The sequence below is a fragment of the Mercenaria mercenaria genome, chromosome 2 (genome assembly GCF_021730395.1).
Source record: "Mercenaria mercenaria strain notata chromosome 2, MADL_Memer_1, whole genome shotgun sequence".
Taxonomy (NCBI): domain Eukaryota; kingdom Metazoa; phylum Mollusca; class Bivalvia; order Venerida; family Veneridae; genus Mercenaria; species Mercenaria mercenaria.
Window position 1 is genome coordinate 8561588 of NC_069362.1, and position 6000 is coordinate 8567587.

Below are 6000 nucleotides of genomic sequence, written 5' to 3' on the forward strand. Positions count from 1 at the left end.
CAAAAATCTAAAACATTTTTTATTAGTTGAGATATTTAGGTGTTATTTTCAGCAGATATTGTAAGCTAAATAAACATTAAAATGACAATATATCAGTACACTCTGATTAATATTGGAAGATTGGTACTCTCTCAAACTAGGGAAAAGTGGGTGGGATAAATAAACATGCGAAGCTAAACATTCGAAGCAACACAACAATAGGAATAATTATTTTGCAGTTCAAGAAATGACCTCAGATTATCAACTTCTATCTTAATTATGCCCCTATGAGTGGTGGGGGCATATAGATTTGGTTTTGTCCGTGCATCCGTGTGTCTGAGCGTCCGTCCGTCGCCCGAAGTTCTTGACGCATCTAGCTCAAAAAGTATTTGATATAAATTGATGAAAAATTGCATGAGTCTGTATCGTGATATGTCTTGCGTACCTTCTATTTTTTATCTGGTTCAGCACCTGATTTCAAGAATTATGGCCCCTGACATAGTCAAAAACACATATTTTCACCTTGTGACACGCCTTGCTCAGAAAGTATTAGTGATCTTTTAGGCATATTTGCTTACATTAAATTTGACCGACCTTCTTCAATACCATATAAAAGACGTGTTTGGAACTATAAACGAGCAGATTTTTTTAAAATGAGTTGATTAGAACTACAGACTGGTCTTTTATAACTTCAAACCCGATTCACGAGGCAACTATTTCTTTTACTAATAAATTCATAGACCTAGCAAATACCTGTATTCCATCCACATATGTAACAATACGACCAAACGATAAACCTTGGTATGTTTCTGCAATACGTCGTGTATCCAGGCAAAAAGGTCGCAACAAACAGAAAGCTATTAAATCAAAAAATGTGTCTGATTGGAACGAATACCTAAAATTACGTAATAAAGAAAGTAATTTAATAAAACATGCAAAACAGAAATTTTTCAATAATTTAGAATTTACTCTCTTCGAAACAAGTTCTAGCAACCCGAGATTCTACTGGAAAATGGTTAAATTATTAGTGAAACAATGCAAAGGTAGCGAAGTTATTCCTCCACTTGAAGTAAATGAAAACGGCAATATTTCTCAGTTTATTTCTGATATAGAAAAAGCAAACTGTCTTAATGATTACTTTGTTTCAATTTCAACGGTTGACTCCTCTAGATCTAACCTTCCACCATTTGTAATGAAGAGTAGGAACATCCTGAATGAATTCTTAATTAATGAACAAGAGGTCACTGATATTCTATCGCCTTTGCTGAATAATAAAGCCTCGGGACCAGATGAAATTAGCCACAGAATGCTAAAAGAATGTAAAAATTCAATTTGTAAACCATTGTGTATACTTTTTAATAGATCTTTGACTGTATGTGAATATCCAGATATGTGGAAATCAGCCACTGTCATGCCTCTATATAAAAAAGGAAATAGAAATACTCTGTCAAATTACAGGCCTATTTCTCTGATTAGTTGTGTAGGAAAAGTTATGGAAAGAGTCATGTTCAAACATTTTTACAACCATTTGTATTCAAACGAATTAATATTTTCAAAACAGTCAGGTTTCTTACCAGGTCATTCTACTGTGTATAACCAGTTGAATATATATGCCTTAAAAGTACATCTATCTATTTTATTTTAAAAAACGTACCCAGGCCAAATGCGTAACTGGCCCCTAGCTGCCTTGCGCATCTGCGCTAAATGTTATAACACACTAAATAGCTGTTTTTCGTTATTCTGTACAAAATTGACATATTTCCGATAGCCGCAGTACACATCAGGGCTCATTTTAAATGTCTGTAGCTTACATTTTCTTGAAATATATTCACACCCTGGTACCGGCGCTCCCAAGTACAGGTGGCACTCACACATACAGCGCTCGATAAGCGATTTTGGAGGAGCGGTGGTGTAAGTATTTCTTATTGTATCTCCGGTAATTCAAAATTTTTTGTAAAATGAAAGATATCTGCGCCCTGGTGAATAATTGATGACTATGCTCTGTGAGTGTCACAACATTTCATCTTGAAATAAACAAACTACGGCGAGTTAAACGTGAACGTTTGACTCAAAAATGTCAAATGTCAAAAAAACACGTAAAATACTCAGTAAATACTCCAAATGTATTCATTTTTGATACAGTATCGTATAGTCATATCTTCCTACAATAACCAGTTCCAATTCCAAGACTTAATTTGTTTTATTTAAAGAATTACTCGTGTTTAAAGATGGTAAGGGGTTTCAAAACGGCACTCACATGGCACAGGTGTGTATTTTTTTGGCGCTCACCAAGTACAGCTAAAGAAAGGTCTTCAGAAATGTGGAGAAATCGTCAGCTCTAAGGCAACTACAACGGAAAAGAGATGAATCGGACTGGTTAGTTATGTGTGGTAGAGATAACACCACCAAGAACAGTCTGATGTTGGATTAAACAGTAGTTAATGGAACTAGTCATCACGTCTCATGTCTGCTATTAAATCGGAATGACTCACATCAATTCATGAGAAAGCCAAATAAGAACTCATTAATTGATAAATTCCTTGAATTAATAAGATATTAGAATATGAGCGTCTTTTGAACCTAACAGACATTTTAACAAAATTATTTAATGGCTGATATATGCCATTCCGTCTTTCCGCTAATTTTGGGCGCCGATTTATAACGTAAATATCGACTTTTCGCTCAGCGCCCCCACTAATTATCATGTTTTCAATCCACGCTCCCGCCCTTTCTTATTCCTAGTATTTTCTCTATGGAGAATCGCAGACCAAAAGTTCAGATTTAATATGTAAATCGTTGGGGGGAGTCGAGCTAAAACTGACAGATCAGCGGGCTCCGAGCAAGGAGTTGAGGTTTGAAAGGCATAACATTGGTGGGCACCCGGGCACCCAGCCGCTTTACATCTTGAATCTCACTCAACGCCAGCACCCCCCCCCCCCCATCCCCATAATCGTGTTTTCGCTCCGCACATGTTATCGAATTTTTGCTCGCTAAACACTCCGCGTTTAAATTTTTTTAATTCTCATGTTTTCGCTCGACGGAGTCGCGTGGCGAATTGATGAAATGGTATAAATCAGCCACCGTAAAAATCTTCCATTTCTCTGTTATGAGTGTTTACTGAATCTTAAATCTAATAATACAAGTAAAATATTGTTCGTAAGAAGTTCAACATTTATTATACATTCAATGTAGGCGTATGGTAAGTTGTTAAAATTAAAATAAAGAAAAGAATAGAAAACTTGTCAGTCCGTTATAAATGAGTTTTACTAACTCTATAATCAAACATTTATTCCACACGCCAACAAAAAGTATCGATCTGGCTCTCTATATATATATATTTCATACGGATGCTCATAGCGTTATACTGGTACTCAGAAACGTTGAGATTGACCTGAAATATTGTTTAGTAACGGCGTTTAACCAAACGCATACGCACGCACAAACGCACGCAAGCACACACATATCTTCTTGCAAACCTTACCGTCCACTGATCCCACTGAGAATGTTTTGAAGCACGTTTTTCATTTTTCAACGAAATCCTAGGACATATCAAATTTCAGCATTTATCAGTTTTCAACAAGCTTTTTCATAAAAAAATAATGTTAAAATATTGTCGCGGTAAGTTTTAACATAAAAAGGTCGACTTCTAGAGTCAGTTTTTTAACGGTATAAAGATTTATGATCATATATACAGACACAACAACAAGGTCTACATTTCTGAAGACTTTTCTCTAGCTGTACTTGCTGAGCGCCAAAAAAATTAACACCTGTGCGATGTGAGTGCCGTTTTGAAACCCCATACCATCTTTAAACACGAGTCATTCTTTAAATATAACAAATTAAGTCTTGAAATTTGAACTGGTTATTGTAGGAAGACATGACTATACGATACTGTATCAAAAATGAATACATTTGGAGTATTTACTGAGTATTTTATGTGTTTTTTTGACATTTGACATTTTTGAGTCAAACGTTCACGTTTACCTCGCCGTATTTTGTTTATTTCAAGATGGAATGTTGTGACACTCACAAAACATAGTCACCAATTATTCATCAGGGCGCAGATATCTTTCATTTTACAAAAATTTTTGAATTACCGGAGATACAATAAGAAATACTTAAACCACCGCTCCTCCAAAATCGCTTATCGAGCGCTGTATGTGTGAGTGCCACCTGTACTTGGGAGCGCCGGTACCAGGGTGTGATATTGTCAGTGCTGAATAAAATCAAAAGAAAGGTGGGCTCCCTACATGTCAAACATAGATCTTTCATGTGATTTTAGCAACAGAATTGCAAAGAAACTAAGGAAAATAGCTCTACAGAGCAAGAAAAAGACTGTTTGAATCCGCCATTATGCCATTTTTCGCCAATTTCCTGTTAAGTGTCTGTATGCCGATTTTTATGCCTAACCAATTTTATCTTCGGATAACCCTTTTTCATCGACTCTTAAAAATAAATATATTCACAGTGTTTGATTATTTCAAAATAGTCATTATAATGGGTGAATAAAGCATGCCTGTGGTATATATCAATATTATGTACAATCTGTTGCGATAAAACTATCAGTTGTTTCCGTGGTGTAGTGGTTATCACATCCGCTTAACACGCGGAAGGTCCTGAGTTCAATCCTCAGCGGAAACAGATTTTTTTATTTGATTTAACTTTTAATGTATAAACATATGTATTCACAGTTTTTTTAAAAAGAAAATATTTTACTTGCTTTCTTACGCTTAAAAGCTACTAATCAACATTAGAGTAAAAATTTTCAACGTATTCATTTCCAGCAAGTTTCTAATACAATATATATGACACTGAAAAATGACAGCAGTGTGAAAAAGGTGCCACGTATTTTGAAAAAAAGCAGCCGCCGTTATGTTGAATCTGTTGCAATTCAGTCCTGAGCAGGAATTGATTTTCTAAAATGATTTTATTTTATTTTCGTGTTCAACCCTTTTTCATCGACTCTTAAAAATAAATATATTCACACTACTAGATTATTTCAAAATAGTCATTATAATAGGTTAATAAAACATGTCTGTGGTATATATCAATATAATGTACAATCTGTGGCGATAATACTATCAGTTGTTTCCGTGGTGTAGTGGTTATCACATCCGCTTAACACGCGGAAGGTCCTGAGTTCAATCCTCAGCGGAAACAGATCATACAGTTTTTACTTTTTTTTTTTTTTTTTTTTGGTTGGGTTTAACGTCGCACCGACACATTTTAGGTCATATGGCGACTTTTCAGCTTTGATGGTGGAGGAAGACCCCAGGTGCCCCTCCGTGCATTATTTCATCACGAGCGGGCACCTGGGTAGAACCACCGACCTTCCGTAAGCCAGCTGGATGGCTTCCTCACATGAAGAATTCAACGCCCCGATTGAGGCTCGAACCCACATCGATGAGGCAAGTGATTTGAAGTCAGCGACCTTAACCACTCGGCCACGGAGGCTAACTTGTAGTGTATAAGCAGCATCTTCAAAAAGAAATTATTTTACGTGTGTCTTACGCTTAAAAGCTACTTATCAACATTAGAGTAAAAATTTTCAACGTTTTCTTTTCCAGCAAGTTTGGAATAGAGTATATTTGACACTGAAAAATGATAGATGTGTGAAGTGCCACGTATATTTGGAAAAAGGCAGCCGCCGTTATGTTGACTCTCACGGTTGCAATTCAGTCCTCAGCAGGAATACATTTTTTTTTTTTTTTTGGACTCATTTTCTTTTCGTGTTCAACATGTTTTCATTGACTCTTAAAAAAATAAATATATTCACAGTGCACGACTATTTCAAAATAGTCCTCATTATGGGTTAATAAAGCATGCCTGTCGTATATATCAATATTATACATGTACAATCTGTTGCTACAATACAGTCAGTTGTTTCCGTGGTGTAGTGGTTATCACATCCGCTTAACACGCGGAAGGTCCTGAGTTCAATCCCAGCGGAAACAAATTTTTTATTTGATTCAACTTTTATTGTAGAAGCGTATGTAGTCAAAAAGAAATTAGTTTACTTGG

General features: G+C 35.8%; 3 non-coding genes across 3 annotated transcripts; all 3 read left to right on the plus strand.

Moving 5' to 3' along the window:
• Positions 1-4547: 4547 nt before the first annotated feature.
• On the plus strand, positions 4548-4620 carry Trnav-aac (transfer RNA valine (anticodon AAC)). The gene has a single exon. It is a non-coding gene; the product is annotated as a tRNA-Val (tRNA).
• Positions 4621-5066: 446 nt separating this feature from the next.
• Trnav-aac (transfer RNA valine (anticodon AAC)) lies at positions 5067-5139 on the plus strand. The gene has a single exon. It is a non-coding gene; the product is annotated as a tRNA-Val (tRNA).
• A 722-nt stretch (positions 5140-5861) lies between these two features.
• Trnav-aac (transfer RNA valine (anticodon AAC)) lies at positions 5862-5933 on the plus strand. Its single transcript has one exon. It is a non-coding gene; the product is annotated as a tRNA-Val (tRNA).
• Positions 5934-6000: the final 67 nt, after the last annotated feature.